Source organism: Anomaloglossus baeobatrachus, chromosome 2 (genome assembly GCF_048569485.1).
Source record: "Anomaloglossus baeobatrachus isolate aAnoBae1 chromosome 2, aAnoBae1.hap1, whole genome shotgun sequence".
Taxonomy (NCBI): Eukaryota; Metazoa; Chordata; class Amphibia; order Anura; family Aromobatidae; genus Anomaloglossus; species Anomaloglossus baeobatrachus.
Window position 1 is genome coordinate 774,100,054 of NC_134354.1, and position 20,947 is coordinate 774,121,000.

Consider the following 20,947-nt stretch of genomic DNA (forward strand, 5'->3'; position numbering starts at 1 on the left):
ATGCGCAGGGTTTCTTGAAAAAATATATGCAAGAGGAAGACAGCTTGAGTTCTGGTAATGCCTAAGCTATAAGTCAATATATTTATAGACCGCTGTGTCAGACGTTTTGATACTCATTGGTGCAGAGCATGATTCTGCAGTGACGGAGGTTTATAGGATACTGTTTCGGCTTATGCATTCCTTCAAGTCAACATATTGAGACTTAAGCGGGCTTCGACATGGGGGTCCATTCTCAAATATCGTTACTGCAGCAGTAACGAAGTTGTTCCTCGTTCCTGCGGCAGCACACATCACTCCGTGTGACACCGCAGGAACGAGCTCTCCTTACCTGCCTCCCGGCCACACTGCGGAAAGAAGGAGGTGGGCGGGATGTTACGTCCCGCTCATCTCCGCCCCTCCGCTTCTATTGGGCGGCCGTTCAGTGACGCTGCTGTGACGTTGCTGTGACGCTGAACGAACCGCCCCCTTAGAAAGGAGGCAGTTCGTCGGTCACAGCGTCGTCGCAGGGAAGGTAAGTCCGTGTGACGGGTCCGGGCGATGTCTCTGCAAATCTCTGCCCGTGTCACACAACCGATGGGGGCGGGTACGCACGCTGGCGATATCGGTACCGATATCGCAGTGTGTAAAGCGGCCTTTAGGCCAGAGAGGGCTTCTTGAAAATTTATATGCAAGAGGAAGACCGCTTGATTTCTGGTAATGCCTAAGCTATAAGTCAATATATTTATAGATAGCTGTTTTAGACTTTTTGCTCCTCATTGGTGCACAGCATGATTCTGCATTGATGGATACTCTTTCGCCTTATGCGCAGGGCTTCTTGAAAATGAAAACATATGTGCAAGAGGAAGACAGCTTGTTTTCTGGTAATGCCTAATCCATAAGTCAATATATCTGTAGACAGCTGTTTCAGACTTTTTGCTCCTCATTGGTGCAGAGTAGGATTCTGCATTGACGGAGGTTTACAGGATGCTGTTCCACGTTGTATTTCTTCAAGTCAGCATATAGAGACTTACACCAGGCAGGGCTTCTTAAAAAACTATATGCAAGAGGAAGAAACCTTGTTTTCTGGTAACACCTATAAGTCAATAAATGAGGAAAAGACACCCATCTGTAAACAGCTGTTTCAGAATTTTTGCTCCTCATTAGTGCATAGTATGATTCTGCATTGACAAAGATTTAGGGGATACTGTTTCACCTTATGAATTTCTTGAAGTCAACATAGGGAGACTTAGGCCAGTCAGAACTTCTTGGAATAAAGATATGCAAATTAACTTTTTTCCAAAAGGAAGAAAGCTGGCTCTCTGGTAACACCTAACCTATAAGTCAGTAAGAAAAAAGACACCCATCTGTAGACAGCTGTTTCAGACATATTGCTCCTCATTAGTGCAGATCATGGTACTGCATTGATAAAGAAATTCATAAGATGAAACAGTATCCTCTAATGCATTACCACACTATGTAGCAGTAGCATGCTCTGCACTAATGAGGAGCAAAAAGTCTGAAACAGCTGTCTATGGATGTGTGTATTTTTCTTATGGATTTATAGGTTGTGTTACCGGAGAGCCAGCTTTCTTCCTCTTGAAGGAGAGCTAATTTGTGTATATTTTTTTCCCAAGAAGCATTGTGTGGCTTAAGGGGTACTTTGCACGTTGCGACATCGCTAGCATCGGCTAGCGATGCTGAGCATGATAGTCCCCGACCCTGTCGTACATGCGATATCTTGTGATAACAGCCGTAGCGAACACTATCGCTACGGCAGCTTCACATGCACTTACCTGCCCTGCGACGTCGCTCTGGCCGGCGACCTGCCTCCTTCCTAAGGGGGCGGGTTGTGCGGCGTCACAGCGACGTCACACGGCAGGCGTCCAATAGAAGCGAAGGGGCGGAGATGAGCGGGACGTAACATCCCGCCCACCTCCTTCCTTCCGCATAGCCGGGTGAGGCAGGTAAGGAGATGTTCCTCGCTCCTGCGGCTTCATACACAGCGATCTGTGCTGCCGCAGGAACGAGGAACAACATCGTACCTCCTATTGGTGCGACATTATGGAAATGATCGACACTACACAGATCGCCGATATACGACCCTTTTGCGATCGTTTATCGGCGCATCTAGGCTTTACACGTTGCGACGTCGTTACCGGCGCCGGATGTGCCTCACTTTCGATTTGACCCCGACGATATTGCAGTAGCGATGTCGCAACGTGCAAAGTACCCCTAAGTCCCAATATGTTGACTTGAAATCATTTATAAGGTGAAACAGTATGCTCTAAACCTCTGTTCGTGCAGAATCATGCTCTGCACTAATGAGGAGCAATATGTCTGAAACAGCTGTCTATAGATGGGTGTCTTTTTCTTGATCACTTCTAGGTTAGGTGTTACCAGAGAGCCAGCTTTCTCCCTCTTGGAGGAGACCTAATTTGCATATATTTTTTTCAAGAAGCCATGCCTGGCCTTAAGGCCCTGTCACACACAGAGATAAATCTGCGGCAGATCTGTGGCTGCATTGAAATTGTGGACAATCAGTGCCAGGTTTGTGGCTGTGTACAAATGGAACAATATGTCCATGATTTCACTGCAACCACAGATCTGCCAAAGATTTATCTCTGTGTGTGACTGGGCCTTTAGTCTTCCTATGTTGACATGAAAGTTGTAAAGCGCTGCAGAATATGTTGGCGCTATAGAAATAAAGATTATTATAATTATTATTATAATTATTATTGAAGGATTTCATAAGGTGAAACTACAAATCAGCGTCAATGCAGAATCATGCCGTGCACTATTGAGGAGCAAAAAGTGTGAAACAGCTGTCTACAGATGGGTGTCTTTTCCTCTCTCACAAAATTTAAAGGGATAGCCTTGTATTAGAAAAAAAATTGCCTTTATTTTTTTTTCTAAAAGCGACATCACTCTTGATTAAAGGCCGCTTTACACGCAGTGACATCGCTAAAGCGATGTCGTTGGGGTTACGGAATTTGTGACGCACATCCGGCGCCGTTAGCGATGTTGTTGCGTTCGAAAAAGGTCGAGCGATCGAAAAAGGTCGCAAAATCGTTATTCGTTGACACGCTCCTCTATTCCCAAATATCGTTGCTGTTGCAGGTTGTTGGTCATTCCTGCGGCAGCACACATCGCTATGTGTGACACCGCGGGAACGAGGAACCTCACCTCGCCTGCGTCCACCAGCAATGAGGAAGGAAGGAGGTGGGCGGGATGTTCGTCCCGCTCATCTCCGCCCCTCCGCTTTGATTGGGCGGCCGCTTAGTGACGTCGCTGTGACGCCGAACGAACCACCCCCTTAGAAAGGAGGCGGTTCGCCGGTCACAGCGACGTCGCTAGGCAGGTAAGTAGTGTGACAGGTCCGAGTGATGTTGTGCGCCACAGGCAGCGATTTGCCCGTGACGCACAACCGATGGGGGCGGGTACCCACGCTAGCGAAATCGCAACGTATAAAGTGGCCTTTAGTGTTTTGTTTGCCTGCAGCACCTCCAGTGGTGAAATCTAGTATTGCATGATTACCATTGAAATCTTGGCTGCTGAGTCCTCCAGGCAGAGGCGCTGTTTGTACCCTCAGTAGTCTCTTTGGCTAGTAGATGTGGATCCTCGTAAGCCTATCCGACTTTCCATATACCCGTAATTGTGTTCATGTTAAATTTACAAGTAATCATTTTTGGACTCGGAGCAAATTCTGTTATATTTTCTCATTGCGCTAAAATGTGCATTTCTGGCTGTATAAATATTCAGACGTCTGTTCCCGTATTAGTGTGGGAAGTCGTCCCCACCGATTCTTGGTGTTATTTTTGGCCGATGTCGTTTCTGTGACATTTGTGCTCATATATTTTGTTCATAGTATGGACGACGTATTGAATCAGCATTTAAGAAGATTCCGGATTTTTTGTTAAAAATACTGATGATTGGGGGAAGTGGAAATAAAATGCATAAGGCTAAGTTCACACTTCCGTTGTTTTGCATCAGCCACAATCCGTAGCCTTGAGGAATTACGGAATCCTGCAAAATATTTTCCAGGAATCCAGTATTTCCCCATAGATTTCTATTAGTGACGGATTGCGACTGATGACCCTGCGTTGCATCCGCTGCGTCGCGGTCCGTCATTTTTGACTGACCGCCAAGCGAGGAGCAACACAGAATGTAACGTTTTTTGGGCCGTCAAAATTAACGCGCCGTGCAGGAATCCGTCACCATCCGTCAAGCTTGTAATGGATGTCTATGGTGCTGGATTCCGTCGTAATCCATCTTACGACGGAATTCAGCGCAGGATTCCGTCATGCTCTACTGAGCATGCCCAGCATGTTTGGCACACCCACTGGGCTGTCCCAAACACAAACGGATCATGACTGATCCATCAAAAAACGGACGCATAGCGGATGCAACGGACGCAACGGATCAGTTTTTTCACAGGATTCCTGTAAAAGGAATCCTGTGAAAAACACATCTGTTGCATCAGTTGCCAACTAAAAAACGACTGATCTGTTCCTGACGGATCTAAAACAACGGAAGTGTGAACTTAGCCTTAGGCGTCAATATGATGTAGAAGAGAAGTTATTTTTCCTTAGGATCAGATTGTTAAACGTCCAGTTAAAGGGTTTTACCATAGACCACATATATCTTCTCTCCCTGGGATAAGTGTGATCACTGTGGCCTACAAGAACGGGTGGGGGGACCTACAGTCTCCGGTATGAGAGAAGCAGTACTGAGCATGTGCGACCACTGCTCCATTCACTGTCTATCGAGTGATTGTTGCACATGCTCACTACTGCTCCATTTACTTAAGGAACTTAGGACCTAGTTTTCTCCATATTGGCAGTTGGTCTTTGCAGCTAGACCCCAATTCTGTGGGCAGATGATGTGAAGACACCTTTAAAAGGTTATTCTCCAATTATTAATTTAACTCCTATACAGAGGATAGGGGATAACATACTACTAGGACTCTCCACAGTCCTGAGTTTTAGGTTTTAAACTAGTGAACTATATATAGCACCATCAAGAATGTAGTGGAGGTGCGAATGCCTGACCTGTAGTCCACACATTGGCTATGGGACTGCTGGAAATATTGGAGTGTTGCACTTGGCTTTCTCTTTTGGTTTCCTAGACACTGAATGGCGTGGTGGTCGATCTTGCACACATCTGATTCTTTGAAGATGTGGTACTGCACAGACTGGTGCCTGATTCCCAGAGCCACTGTCATGGATGTGTCAAGGCTGGCTGACAATCCTGGGGTAGCCAGTATAAGAAATTCCCAGACATTGGCAGCACTAGTGTTATCTGACAGTTCCTGTTTCGGCAGCAGTGGACTCTAGGACCTTTGGAAATCTGTCAGTTATTTCTCTCACTTGTCAGCCTCTGACTTCCTTTATAAACCTCACCCTTTTGGTATTCGGGTGCAGTTTATAGTTTGTTTTTGACTGTGCTATGGAGTAGTTGTGTTGTTCTCCTGTAGTTGCTGCAGCTCAGATAAGTGTTGTCTTTTGATATCTACCAGGGATCTGGTGATAGCTGTTTTGTTTCCCCTGTATTGTTTATGTCCTCTTTTAGTGTTAGTGGTGTTGACGAAGAACTCATACCCTCCATCTTTTCATAGGGCCCGTTTGCTAGATTGAAATAGGGCCCCAGATATTCCAGCTCGGTTACAGGTTCTCAACCTTTATAGGGTCTGTGAGGGCAGCGAGGATTAGTTGCAGGTCGTAGTCAAGGGTCACCACTTCCCCCATTCCCTAGCTATAAAGTATTCCTTCCCCCTTCCTGTGTGTTTTCCTTTGTGGCTGGTATAGCTTCTACATCCACTATCTCAAAATTTCACAGGGTCCCAGTGGTTGGACACCTCACAATTACTAAAACAGTAACTTAAAGGAGTTTTTCACTACTAGGACAACCACTTCTGATTTCACATGTTGCACCCAGGTAAAATTAAAAGCCTGTACTCAACTCCTGTACTGGCACCGTTCCAGTGTTGCAGCTCATAAGGGAATGTGACGTCACCGGAGCCCTGCGTCCAATCAACGTTGGCTTCCTTCTCCCCGCCTTCTGACCAAACGAGTTAATCAACAGGAAGTGAGCTCTGTGGCTGCGCTCATTTCCTGTCCATTGCTCATTTGGTCTGAAGGCGGGGAGAAGGAAGGCGGCGCTGATTGGACACAGGGCTCAAGTGACGTCACACCTCCACATGAGCCGCGACACCTCTGAAACGGCGCCAGTAGAGGAGGTGAGCATAGGTTTGATTATTTTACCTGGGGGAAACATGTAGAATCAGAAGGGGTTGTCCTAGTAGTGGACAACCCATTATATTTTAACTAGAGATAGGTCCATAGGCAAGGTCAGTAGCCTGATTCCGCTAAATGGGAGAGACCTGCAAATCTCTTTACTTCCCGGCATCGAGTGTGCGTCACGCCACAATGGTGACGTTGCTACAAAATGACTAATCAAAAGAAGTGTTGGGAATTCCGGGCAGTAAAGATATTAGCAGGCCTCGCGTCGAGCGGTCACAGATTACTGGCCGATGGACTGGAGTCCTACGAATTGACTTTCTTATCTGTAAGTTTGGTCCATCGTTAAGACATGACATGCGTAATCGAAGTGGAATTCCCCCTTTACGGTGAGTCCAAACTACTGGAATTCCTGTGCAATTTTTTGGCAAAAAATCAGAAGAAATTTGTCAAATAAAAGTCCTTAGTTTAGAAGTTTAGAATCCACAACAATTCATCTTCTCCAGATTTATCTTCTGAACTCTTTCCTTTCCCGTAACAGTTAGCGGAGAAAATCCTCAACGAATTTTCTCTAAAGGCTGCTTTACACGCAGCGACATCGCTAGCGAAAGCACCCGCCCCCGTCGGTTGTGTGTCACGGACAAATCGCTGCCCGTGGCGCACAACATCGTTAGTCCCTGTCACACATACTTACCTGCCTAGTGACGTCACTGTTGCCGGCAAACCGCTTCCTTTCTAAGGCGGAGGTTCGTTCGGCGTCACTAAGTGGCCACCCAATAGAAGCGGAGGGGCAGAGATGAGCGGGCGGAACATCCCGCCCTCCTCCTTCCTTCCTCATTGCGGGCTGCCGCAGGTAAGGTGATGTTCCTCATTCCTACGGTGTCACACGTAGCGATGTGTGCTGCCGCAGGAACGACGAACAACCTGCGTCCTGCAACAGCAACGATATTTGAGATTAGAATGACCCGTCAACGATATGGTGAGTATTTTTGATCGTTAGCGGCCGTTCGTGCGTTTCACATGCAACGACGTCGCAAATGAGGCCGGATGTGCGTCACGAATTCCGTGACCCCAACGACATCTCGTTAGCGATGTCGTTGCGTGTAAAGCGGCCTTTAGAATGCGCATACTGTGAATTAAAAAAAACTTTGAACCGTAGGTCAATTTCCACACGGAGAAAGTCGGCAGCTTAATCTTACAGAGATCTTAACCTCCGGATGAGAGGTTCTCAGACCAAAGCTTGCCGGTAGGAAGCATGCATGGTATTCCTTTGGACGCAGTATCAGTTTCTAGTCTCTTTTTGACACCACCTATCTTGGGGAACTCAATGTTGAGTTGTGTTCAAATGCAACCTGTTTGGGTACAGCTTCTTTTCCGGGAGAGCTGTTGGGTTGTCAACACATCGGTGTGGTCCGCAATCATTCATGTATATGTCCAGACAGTGATTAAAAAGTTCCAAGCCTTGGTAGAAAACCTTCCCGAAATAGAATCAACTCAACGGTCTCGAATTTCACAAACATGAAGTTGGGCGAATTAATTATTTCTGCGAAAGAGGAATATAATATGATGTAGAAGGAAATCGGGTATATACCGCGCTGATACTCAATAGTGTATTAATATGATTCCTTTATTGTTCGTACAAGTCTATGTGTTTCAGAGACAACCGTCTCCTTCATCAGGACATCAAAGGAACAAACAAAAGGAAAGTTTGTTCCTTTGTTGTCCTGAGGAAGGAGACGGTTGTCTCTGAAACGCATAGACTTGTACGAACAATAATGGAATTATATTAATACACTATTGAGTATCAGCGCGGTATATACCAGATTTCCTTCTACGTCATATTATATACTCTACATCTCGGGTGATACCACCACTGGATGTGCTACATAGGGGTTGTGACTTTCACAACCTGAAAAGGTGAGTGTACTGGAATCCTTCTTTGTGTGACATCCCTACCGGGTAAGACCCTATTGCGCTCTCTTTCCACAGTATCTTGTGTGAATGAGGGATGTGAGATTGGGGTTCAGCAAACCTAGGACCTAAAAAACGTGTTTGCTAATTTCTCCAAATATGGCCCAACTGATCTGTCATCGAATATAGGGGTCCTGAATTTTTCCCACTGCAGAGGGTAGGTAGTAGAAGAAGAAAGAAAGGGCATGTTGGAGTTTAACATGCCCTGTCCTTTGTTCTTACAGTAGATAAGGCTCCATCAGCTTTTTTTCCTTTTCTTATTATTACACATTCATGTTTGGCCAAGTCAAACATGAGACTAAAAAGAAATAGTTGGTGGCCTAACCTTGTTGCAAAGGGATAATAACATAAGTAGACATTGGGGAAAATTTAAGATACAGTGAAGGAAATAAGTATTTGATCCCTTGCTGATTTTGTAAGTTTGCCCCCTGACAAAGACATGAACAGTCTATAATTTTAAGGGTAGGTTAATTTTAACAGTGAAAGACAGAATATCCCAAATAAAATCCAGAAAATTACATTGTATAAATTATATAAATTTGTTTGCATTTTGCAGAGAGAAATAAGTATTTGATCCCTCTGGCAAACAAGACTTAATGCTTGGTGGCCGTTCTCCTTGTTGGCAGCCCAGCAGTCAGACGTTTTTTGTAGTTGATGATGAGGTTTGCGCACGTCAGGAGGAATTTTGCTCCACTCCTCTTTGCAGATCATCTCTAAATCATTAGGATTTTTGAGGCTGTTACTTGGGATTAAAGTCTGGAGACTGGATAGGCCACTCCATGAAATTAATGTGCTTTTTTTTTGAGCCACTCCTTTTTTTGCCTTTGCTCTATGTTTTGGATCATTGTCGTGCTGGAAGACCCGGCCATGACCCATTTTTAATGTCCTGGCGGAGGGAAGGAGGTTGTTTTTCAGGACTTTACGCTACATGGCTTCATCCGTTGTCCCACTGATGCGGTGAAGTAGTCCTGTGCCCATAGCAGAGAAATAACCTCAACACATAATGTTTCCACCTCCATGCTTGACAGTGGGGATGGTATTCTTTGGATCATAGGCAGCATTTCTCTTCCTCCAAACACGGCGCGTTGAGTTAAGGCCAAAGAGCTCAAGTTTTGTCTCATCTGACCACAGCACCTTCTCCCAATCACTCTCAGAATCATCCAGGTGTTCATTGGCAAACTTCAGACAGGCCGGCTGCACATGTGCCTTCTTCAGACGGGCCGGCTGCATATGGGCTTTCTTCAGACAGGCCGGCTGCATATGGGCTTTCTTCAGATGGGCCGGCTGCATATGGGCTTTCTTCAGATGGGCCGGCTGCATATGGGCTTTCTTCAGATGGGCCGGCTGCATATGGGCTTTCTTCAGATGGGCCGGCTGCATATGGGCTTTCTTCAGATGGGCCGGCTGCATATGGGCTTTCTTCAGATGGGCCGGCTGCATATGGGCTTTCTTCAGATGGGCCGGCTGCATATGGGCTTTCTTCAGACGGGCCGGCTGCACATGGGCCTTCTTTAGATGGGCCGGCTGCACATGGGCCTTCTTTAGACGGGCCGGCTGTATATGGGCTTTCTTCAGACGGGCCGGCTGCACATGGGCCTTTTTCAGATGGGCCGGCTGCATATGGGCTTTCTTCAGATGGGCCGGCTGCACATGGGCCTTCTTCAGATGGGCCGGCTGCATATGGGCTTTCTTCAGACGGGTCGGCTGCACATGTGCCTTCTTCAGATGGGCCGGCTGCACATGGGCCTTCTTCAGATGGGCCGGCTGCATATGGGCTTTCTTCAGATGGGCCGGCTGCATATGGGCTTTCTTCAGACGGGCCGGCTGCACACGGGCCTTCTTCAGACAAGGCGGCTGCACATGGGCCTTCTTCAGACGAGGCGGTTGCACATGGGCCTTCTTCAGACAAGGCGGCTGCACATGTGCCTTCTTCAGACAAGGCGGCTGCACATGGGCCTTCTTCAGACAAGGCGACTGCACATGGGCCTTCTTCAGACAAGGCGACTGCACATGGGCCTTCTTCAGACGAGGCGGTTGCACATGGGCCTTCTTCAGACGAGGCGGTTGCACATGTGCCTTCTTCAGACAAGGCGGCTGCACATGGGCCTTCTTCAGACAAGGCGGCTGCACATGGGCCTTCTTCAGACGAGGCGGTTGCACATGGGCCTTCTTCAGATGAGCCGGCTGCACATGGGCCTTCTTGAGTAGTTGGATCTTATAGGCACTGCAGGATTTTAAGCCATTACGGCGTAAAGTGTTACCAATGCTTTTTTGGTGACAGTTGTCCCAGCTGCCTTGAGATCATTAACAAGTTCCTCCCGTGTAATTTTAGGCTGATCTCTCCCCTTCCTCATGATTCTGGATACCCCACAAGGTGAGATTTTGCATGGAGCCCCAAATCGACGTTGATTGACACTCATTTTGTATTTCTTCCATTTTCTTACTATTGCACCATCAGTTGTCTCCTTCTCACCCAGCATCTTACTTATGGTTTTAGAGCCCACTCCAGCCTTGTGCAGGTCTAAGATCTTGTCCCTGACATCCTTAGAAAGCTCTTAGTCTTGCCCATGTTGTAAAGGATCGAGTCTGACTGACTGAGTCTGTGGACAGGAGTCTTGACTGCCCTACTGCAGAGGCTTTCTTCATATTGTCAGCAGAATCCCCCACACCAAACCCCCCCTTTTTCCCAACCGCTAATAAAAACACAACACCCTTCTTTGGATAAATTGGCCAAATCGGCCCGGTTTATTAACAAACATTATAACAGATAATAAATAACCATTTTACCAATGCAAGGGCGGTTCTTGGAGCCCCAAAACCTGGTGGACACCAAATATTATTACCAAACCATCCGGCATATTTTGCCCCCAGCCGCGCCCACAAGCTCGGGGGCACCACCTTTGCTGGAAAACAGTGTCCCTAACTGACTCTCAGGGGACCCCACCCCTGGAGAGCCCCCCCAAGTCCGCCAGGCAATTACCATACCAGAATAAACAAAGGGTGGTGGTCCCCATCTATCCGATGTACCACCCCCCACCCCGAATTTCCACCGACTCCAAGAACCCCCCTCGCCACCGCTCGCCGAAATGACTCGAACACCCAATAGAAAATTAAATGAACCTCGACTCCACCGTCTTCTCCGACAAAGATTAAACATATATGTATAGGGCGGGAGGGCGGGACCTTCTCTAACGGTACCTCGTGCCGAAGTAGTGCCCCCCCTTTCTCCCTGGACATATATACAGCCCCCACCCTGTCCCCTCCCCTGGCCCTATAGATCCACCCCCCCCTAAACTCATGACCCCGCACAAGCCCGCTCTTTCTATAGAAAATCATTAACCCCTTGCTGCCCTGCAAAGGTGAGTCATGGGTCACTACGCCCATGGCTCTGCCCTGGCTCTGTTCAGCCTTTTATACAGGTGACAATGTAAGAGCTGTCTAATGCAGGTAATGAGGTGATTAGGAGCATCTAAGTGTCTGTAGGAGCCAGAACTCTTAGGGTATGTGCGCACGTTGCATTCTGTGCAGTGCGGAAAAGAACGCACCCTCTAAAACTGTAAACACTGCGTTTGTCAAAAAAATGCATCCAAAACGCATGCATCTTGCATGTATTTTGCATGCGTTTTGCAGGCATTTTGCATGCGTTTTTGGATACATTTTTTGCAGTGCAGTCCCATGGCAATTGAGCTCTGTTACATGCCCGCTGACAGCAGACACAGACAGAGTCGCGTGATTAGAATGAACTCGGGTGAACTTCACCTGACTTCTTTGTCATACCGCGGCTCTCACTCTGTGTCACATCCTGTTTAGCAGTCACCCGTGAAGGACTCACCGATGACCGCAAATCCCCTGAGTGACTGAAGTGAGCAGCGCGATCAGTGGTGCCGGTACTCAGGTTACCCGCGGCCACAGCTGGAGTCCTCCACGTGAAAGTGGTGGCCGTGGGTAAACCTGAGTGACGTCATCACTGATCGTGCGGCTCACTTCAGTTGCTGCGTGGAGCTGACAGAGAGTGGTCTGGTCTGTGGCCGCTCCTGTCAGCTGCATGTAGCAGAGCTGAGAGAGTCGTGGGACGTGTGGATTACGCCGGACCTGGATGGATATTTGGGGGTTAATAAAGTGGTGAAAGAGGATGTTTTTTTTTTGTCTTTTATTCCAAATAAAGGATTTTTTCGGGTGTATGTGTTTATTTTCTTTAACTTACAGGTTAATTATGGAAGGTATCTCGGGGAGACGCCTGCCATGATTAACATTGGACTTAGTGGCAGCTATGGGCTGCCATTAACTCCTTATTACCCTGATTGCCACCGCACCAGAGCAATTCGGGATGAGCTGGGTAGAGTCTCGGGACTGTCGCATCTAGTGGATGCGGCAATTCTGGGCGGCTGCTGGCTGATATTGTTAGGGTGGTGGACTCCCCATAACGTGGCGCTCCCCATCCTGACAATACAAGCCTCCAGCCGTGTGGCTTTACCCTGGCTAGTATCAAAATTGGGGGGGACTGCACGTCGTTTTTTTTTTTTAAAATTATTTATTTATTTATTTAACTGCACGATATAGACGCGCCCACCGGCGCCTGTGATTTGATTGCAATGAGACAGCTGTCACTCAGCGTGGGGGCGTGTCTGACTGCAACTAATCATAGGCGCCGGTGGGCGGGAAAAGCAGGGAATACGAGATTGAATAATGAGCGGCCGGCATTTTCAAAAGAGGAAAAGCCGCCGGAGGTTTGTGACAGCCGTGCAGCGCCACGCCAGAGATCGGCGAGTTTGAGAGACGGAAGAGAGACTGACAGACATGGACAGAGAGAAAGAGAGACAGACGGAGCGACCAACTGACAGAGAAAGAGAGAGACAGACAGAGCGACCGACTGACAGAGAAAGAGAGAGACAGACAGAGCGACCGACTGACAGAGAAAGAGAGAGACAGACAGAGCGACCGACTGACAGAGAAAGAGAGAGACAGACAGAGCGACCGACTGACAGAGAAAGAGAGAGACAGACAGAGCGACCGACTGACAAAGAGAGACAGACAGAGCGACCAACTGACAGAGAAAGAGAGAGACAGACAGAGCGACCGACTGACAGAGAAAGAGAGAGACAGACAGAGCGACCGACTGACAGAGAAAGAGAGAGACAGACAGAGCGACCGACTGACAAAGAGAGAGACAGACAGAGCGACCGACTGACAGAGAAAGAGAGAGACAGACAGAGCGACCGACTGACAGAGAAAGAGAGACAGACAGAGCGACCGACTGACAGAGAAAGAGAGAGACAGACAGAGCGACCGACTGACAGAGAAAGAGAGAGACAGACAGAGCGACCGACTGACAGAGAAAGAGAGAGACAGACAGAGCGACCGACTGACAGAGAAAGAGAGAGACAAACAGAGCGACCGACTGACAGAGAAAGAGAGAGACAGACAGAGCGACCGACTGACAGAGAAAGAGAGAGACAGACAGAGCGACCGACTGACAGAGAAAGAGAGAGACAGACAGAGCGACCGACTGACAGAGAAAGAGAGAGACAGACAGAGCGACCGACTGACAGAGAAAGAGAGAGACAGACAGAGCGACCGACTGACAGAGAAAGAGAGACAGACAGAGCGACCAACTGACAGAGAAAGAGAGAGACAGACAGAGCGACCGACTGACAGAGAAAGAGAGAGACAAACAGAGCGACCGACTGACAGAGAAAGAGAGAGACAGACAGAGCGACCGACTGACAGAGAAAGAGAGACAGACAGAGCGACCGACTGACAGAGAAAGAGAGAGACAGACAGAGCGACCGACTGACAGAGAAAGAGAGAGACAGACAGAGCGACCGACTGACAGAGAAAGAGAGAGACAGACAGAGCGACCGACTGACAGAGAAAGAGAGACAGACAGAGCGACCGACTGACAGAGAAAGAGAGAGACAGACAGAGCGACCGACTGACAGAGAAAGAGAGAGACAGACAGAGCGACCAACTGACAGAGAAAGAGAGACAGACAGAGCGACCGACTGACAGAGAAAGAGAGAGACAGACAGAGCGACCGACTGACAGAGAAAGAGAGAGACAGACAGAGCGACCGACTGACAGAGAAAGAGAGAGACAGACAGAGCGACCGACTGACAGAGAAAGAGAGAGACAGACAGAGCGACCGACTGACAGAGAAAGAGAGAGACAGACAGAGCGACCGACTGACAGAGAAAGAGAGAGACAGACAGAGCGACCGACTGACAGAGAAAGAGAGAGACAGACAGAGCGACCGACTGACAGAGAAAGAGAGAGACAGACAGAGCGACCGACTGACAGAGAAAGAGAGAGACAGACAGAGCGACCGACTGACAGAGAAAGAGAGACAGACAGAGCGACCGACTGACAGAGAAAGAGAGAGACAGACAGAGCGACCGACTGACAGAGAAAGAGAGAGACAGACAGAGCGACCGACTGACAGAGAAAGAGAGAGACAGACAGAGCGACCGACTGACAGAGAAAGAGAGACAGACAGAGCGACCGACTGACAGAGAAAGAGAGAGACAGACAGAGCGACCGACTGACAGAGAAAGAGAGAGACAGACAGAGCGACCGACTGACAGAGAAAGAGAGAGACAGACAGAGCGACCGACTGACAGAGAAAGAGAGACAGACAGAGCGACCGACTGACAGAGAAAGAGAGACAGACAGAGCGACCGACTGACAGAGAAAGAGAGAGACAGACAGAGCGACCGACTGACAGAGAGAGAGACAGACAGAGCGACCGACTGACAGAGAAAGAGAGACAGACAGAGCGACCGACTGACAGAGAAAGAGAGAGACAGACAGAGCGACCGACTGACAGAGAAAGAGAGAGACAGACAGAGCGACCGACTGACAGAGAAAGAGAGACAGACAGAGCGACCGACTGACAGAGAAAGAGAGAGACAGACAGAGCGACCGACTGACAGAGAAAGAGAGAGACAGACAGAGCGACCGACTGACAGAGAAAGAGAGAGACAGACAGAGCGACCGACTGACAGAGAAAGAGAGAGACAGACAGAGCGACCGACTGACAGAGAAAGAGAGAGACAGACAGAGCGACCGACTGACAGAGAAAGAGAGAGACAGACAGAGCGACCGACTGACAGAGAAAGAGAGAGACAGACAGAGCGACCGACTGACAGAGAAAGAGAGAGACAAACAGAGCGACCGACTGACAGAGAAAGAGAGAGACAGAGAGCGACCGACTGACAGAGAAAGAGAGAGACAGACAGAGCGACCGACTGACAGAGAAAGAGAGACAGACAGAGCGACCGACTGACAGAGAAAGAGAGAGACAGACAGAGCGACCGACTGACAGAGAAAGAGAGAGACAGACAGAGCGACCGACTGACAGAGAAAGAGAGAGACAGACAGAGCGACCGACTGACAGAGAAAGAGAGAGACAGACAGAGCGACCGACTGACAGAGAAAGAGAGACAGACAGAGCGACCGACTGACAGAGAAAGAGAGAGACAGACAGAGCGACCGACTGACAGAGAAAGAGAGAGACAGACAGAGCGACCGACTGACAGAGAAAGAGAGAGACAGACAGAGCGACCAACTGACAGAGAAAGAGACCGACCGACCGACAGACAGAGGGAGATTCACCGACATCAACAGAGAGAGACTGAAAAGACCTGCGTTTTGTTTGTCAAAAAAGCATGCGGAACGCAACAAAAATGCAGTCCAAGTGCATTTTGGTTGCGTTCTGAACCACATCATTGATTTCAATGGGTGGAGAACGCAGCTACAAGGCACAAAAGAAGTGACATGCTGCTTTTTTTTCCGCAGTGATTTTTGGCATCCAAAACGCTGCGTGTACAAACGCAGCGTGAGCATTGAATTTTCGGACTTCTTATAGACTTTGCTGGGGAAGCGGAACACATGCAATTTGGCACTGAAACGCTGCAGTTCAAAACGCAGCGTTAACGCGGAAAAAAAAACGCAACATGCGCACATAGCCTTAATGGTTGTTAGAGGATCAAATAATTATTACTCTCTGCAAAATGCACATACATTTATATAATTTATACAATGTGATTTTCTGGATTTTATTTGGGATATTCTATCTCTCACTGTTAAAATTAACCTACCCTGTAATTTTAAGACTGTTCATGTCTTTGTCAGGGGGCAAACTTACAAAATCAGCAAGGGATCAAATACTTATTTCCTTCACTGTACATCATTAATTTTAAAGGTACTTTCCATAAAATTTCCCAAAAATTCTTCTGCAAATAAGCAATCGGCCGCCCACCACCATGGAAGGTATTGTTGTCTTTACATTTCTGAAGGGATTTTAGGACAGTATACACTCAGTTCAAATGTTTGGGGTCACCCAGACAATTTTGGCTTTTCCCTGAAAAATCCTACTTTTATTTATCAAATGAGTTAGAAATAATGATTTATACGTGAAATAATAATTTTCTTCTTCACACTTTGCTTTTGGCACAGAATGCTCCTCTGCAGCAATTCCAGCTTTGCAGACCTTTGGTATTCTAGCTGTTAATTTGCGGGGGTAATCTGGAGATATTTCCCCCCATGCTTCCCCCTCCCTCCACAAGTTGGATTGGCTTGATGGTCTCTTTTTGCACCATACGGTCAAGCTGCTCCCACAACAGCTCTATAGGGTTGAGGTCTGGTGACTGGGCTGGCCACTCCATTACACATAGAATACCAGCTGCCGGCTTCTTCCCTAAATAGCTCATGCATAATTTGGAGGTGTCCTTTGGGTCATTGTCCTGTTGTAGGATGAAATTCGCTCCAATCAAGCGCTGTCCACAGGGTATGGCATGGCGTTGCAAAATAAAATGAAGCCTTCCTTATTCAAAATCCCTTTTACCTTGTACAAATCTCCCACTTTGCCAGCACCAAAGCAACCCCAGACCATCACATTACCTCCACCATGCTTGACAGATGGCGTCAGGCACTCTTCCAGCATCTTTTCTGTAGTTCTGCCTCTCACAAATGTTCTTCTGTGTGATCCAAACACCTCAAACTTCGATTTGTCTGTCCATAACACTTTTTTCCAATCTTCCTCTGTCCAATGTCTGCGTTCTTTTGCCCATATTAATCTTTTCCAGATTCTCAACTAGCTCAAAGGAAGGTCAGTTTTATAGCTTCTCTAACCAGCAAAACTGTTTTCAGCTGTGCTATCATACTTGCACAAGGGTTTTCAAGAGATTTCTAAACATCCATTAGCCTTCTAACACTGTTAGCAAACACAATGTACCATCAGAACACTGGAGTGGTGGTTGTTGGAAATGGGCCTCTATACACCTATGTAGATATTGCATTAAAAAACAGACGTTTGCAGCTAGAATAGTCATTTACCACATTCACAATGTATAGAGGGGATTTCTGTTTAATTTAATTTTAGCTTCATTGAAAAAATAATGTGCTTTTCTTTCAAAAGTAAGGAAATATCTAAGTGACCCCAAACTTTTGAACTGTAGTGTAAATATTAAAAAAAAAAAATAATATACCGCATGTAGCCGTAAGAATATATAGTACTGTTATCATGGTTATATAGGATACAGATAAATGGGCTGCAGAGCAGGTTGTGGGATTCGTCCGTCTATAGAGAGTCGCCTGGGACATCTGATGCTCCTCCCGAGCCATCTCCTGGTTACAATGACAATGGTGGCTTTATCACCGAAGGTTCAGAAGTTCTGCTCTCACGGATCGCCACCACTTCTCTGGTTTCCTTTTATTTTTGTTACAGTTCTACTCTACAAAAAACAGTGCTCCCTATAATGACACTGAAAATAACCGCTTTTTAGAAATGTTAAACTCACCAGGGATTTACAATCGGACGTAATTATATCCCACAAAAAAATAATATATAAAAAATAAGTGTATAAAAAATAGAATAGCATTGACATATGCTGATTGTCACACAGAGTTTCGCACAAACTTTGCCGACTGTTATGGCGCCGACCGTCTCTGTTCACATTGCAGATTCTGGCACTCTACCCAATGGTTATTCTCGTGTTGGGAATGTTGTCTGTGTGGGTGCTATTTTGGAGCTCCCTCTGGTGGCCAGGAATGGTAGTGGAGCTGAGTCTGAGCCTGTGACTCAGACAGGTGTCGGAGATAATTGGTTATTATGGAAGTCCTATTGCAGACAAGCCTGATGTATATAGGAGAGCACTTTTTGCCTTGCTGGTGCCAGTTTTAATTGAATTTGCCTCAGTCTCTGGACCTGGCTTGGAGTTCTGTCTGTCCCTGTTTCCCTGAGCAAGACCTCTGCAGATAAGTTGCTTGTTTTTTCCTTGCTTCCTGGTTTACACCTTAGGGTGTTTGTTTTTCTTGGTTCTGTTTTGTATCTATTTTTCTTGCAGGTTAAGTTTTGTTTCTCTAGTGTAGTGACCATGGGGGTTCCCCCTTTGCTAGCTCATCTGCTTGAAAAGGGAGTTTCTCCCTGTCTAACTTGATTGGTGTTACGCTCACCGAGGAGCGGCGAGCGTCCGGATGTGGACCCACTGGACCGTGCACCGGGCTCCCCTGAGAAGACCTAAATGCACGGCAGCCAGGAACCAGTAGTAGGAGTCTCTGTAGGGCCAGGTGTAGCAAGGTTGTGACGTCCACAGCCGGCAGGACACGGAATCTGCACCGGAGATGTTCACAGCAGGTGACGTCCGCTGCAGGTACGGAACAGATAATGTCCACATCAGGTAGGGCACGGTGACGTCCACTGTCGGTATGAGCGGTGACGTCCACAGCAGGTACGGCACAGATAATGTCCACGGTAGGTAGGGCACGGTGACGTCCACTGTCAGTATGAGCGCTGACGTCCCCAGCCGGAATGGTACGGATGGCACTACGGTGAGACAAGGGATTAGAACCAGGTATCAAAGCACAGAAAACAGATAAAAGCACAAGGGGTCTGGACACTGGCAAGGCTCTAATGGAAGCGTTGCTCGGGCGCCTGCTGCTGGGGGAGGTGAACCTAAATACCCATTAGGTAACAGGTGACCTCTGAGGTCACTTCCAAAAAACAGGGCATACCGCTTTAAGAAAGGGGGCGTGGCCTCGCGCGCAGCCTAGAATCACTTACTGCAGCTCTGTGTAAGGAAGGGAGACAGGAAGAGGCTGCAGCATGCCTGGGAGCAGGAGCAGCGCCTGCAGAGCCATGGGACCGGTAAGAGGAAGGCCGTCGCTGCCTGGGGCTATGACTGGGAGTGCTAGTGGGAGCCATGCTGGGACTGGGCACATGTGAGGGAGCGCGCCCCCTACGGGGTCTGGTGGGACCAGGCGCTACAATTGGTCTTTTGTATTTTTGTGGTTGTTTTGGTATTTTGTCTCTCCCATTATTTACAAGAGTACCTGACATAGTCGGGGTGAGGTCGTGTGACCTCCAGGGCCATTTTTACTATCAGGAGATTGGTATTTTTCTTCAGGGATTTTTGTACTGACCACAATCAGTTCCTTTCCTTTCCTTTGTATCTAGTTATTTGGGTCTCACCTTTGCTTAATCTATTTTTTCTATCTGTGTATCGTGTTTTCCTACATCACCGTAATCTTTATATGTCGGGGGCTGTCTACTCCTTTGGGGACTTCTCTGAGGCAAGGTAGATTTCCTCATTTTTATCTGTGAGGCATAGCTAGTTTCTCCAACTGTGACGAGGCGTCTAGGTGTTTAGGAATGCTCCACGGCTACTTCTCGTGTGATCTGATAGGGGATTGCGGTCAGCCCAGGTTCCAACTACTCTTGTTGTTCTTGGTATTTTTTCACTAATGGGAGTTTTTTTGTAATCTTTCACGGTTACCGGATCATAACATTCTGGTATCTGGGAAAAACACAGGGAGACACAGACCTGTTGTGTGCTGATTCATAGGCAGGTTAGCAACACTTAATCTCCTCTGATCACATGTGGTGGGGAAGCCAATCACATCTGCTCTCCTCCTGGTTAAGCTGGATGAAAATGTCTACCCATGTCAGCTATAGGTTATTCTGTGTTGGTCTGTGAGCTTTGGTGTCCCAGACGTTCAGGTGAAAGTGTTGCTTTTACTTGGAGCAATTGTGGAGTTTATCCCTGTTGTCTTGTTACTTCCTTCCCACTCTTGCTTTCCTCCTGATCTCTTATTGTCTTATACCTCTGTGTGTGCATGCTTAGTAACAGAGTTTTGGTTTCCCCTGTCTGTCTATTTCTGTGGTTTTCAACACACTCCTGTCCCATCCCTGCCTGGGTGGAGGGGGAGAGGGAATAAGATCAGAACTGGTCAGGAGCCAGGCCAGGAAGGAGGGAAAAAAGATCAGGACTGGTCAGGAGCAGGGCCAGGAAGGAGGGAAAAAAGATTAGGACTGGTCAGGAGCAGGGCCAGGTAGGAGGGAAAAAATATTAGGACTGGTCAGGAGCAGGGCCAGGAAGGAGGGAAAAAAGATCAGGACTGGTCAGAAGCAGGGCCAGGAAGGAGGGAAAAAAGATCAAGACTGGTCAGGAGCAGGGCCAGGAAGGAGGGAAAAAAGATCAGGACTGGTCAGGAGCAGGGCCAGGAAGGAGGGAAAAAAGATCAGGACTGGTCAGGAGCAGGGCCAGGAAGGAGGGAAAAAAGATCAGGACTGGTCAGGAGCAGGGCCAGGAAGGAGGGAAAAAAGATCAGGACTGGTCAGGAGCAGGGCCAGGAAGGAGGGAAAAAAGATTAGGACTGGTCAGGAGCAGGGCCAGGAAGGAGGGAAAAAAGATCAGGACTGGTCAGGAGCAGGGCCAGGAAGGAGGGAAAAAAGATCAGGACTGGTCAGGAGCAGGGCCAGGAAG

General features: G+C 47.7%; 1 protein-coding gene across 1 annotated transcript in view; it reads left to right on the forward strand.

The window, feature by feature from the left end:
- Positions 1-20,947, forward strand: part of TMEM135 (transmembrane protein 135) — a 518,807-nt gene that overhangs the window by 312,078 nt on the left and 185,782 nt on the right. The gene's annotated exons all lie outside the window — the stretch shown is intronic.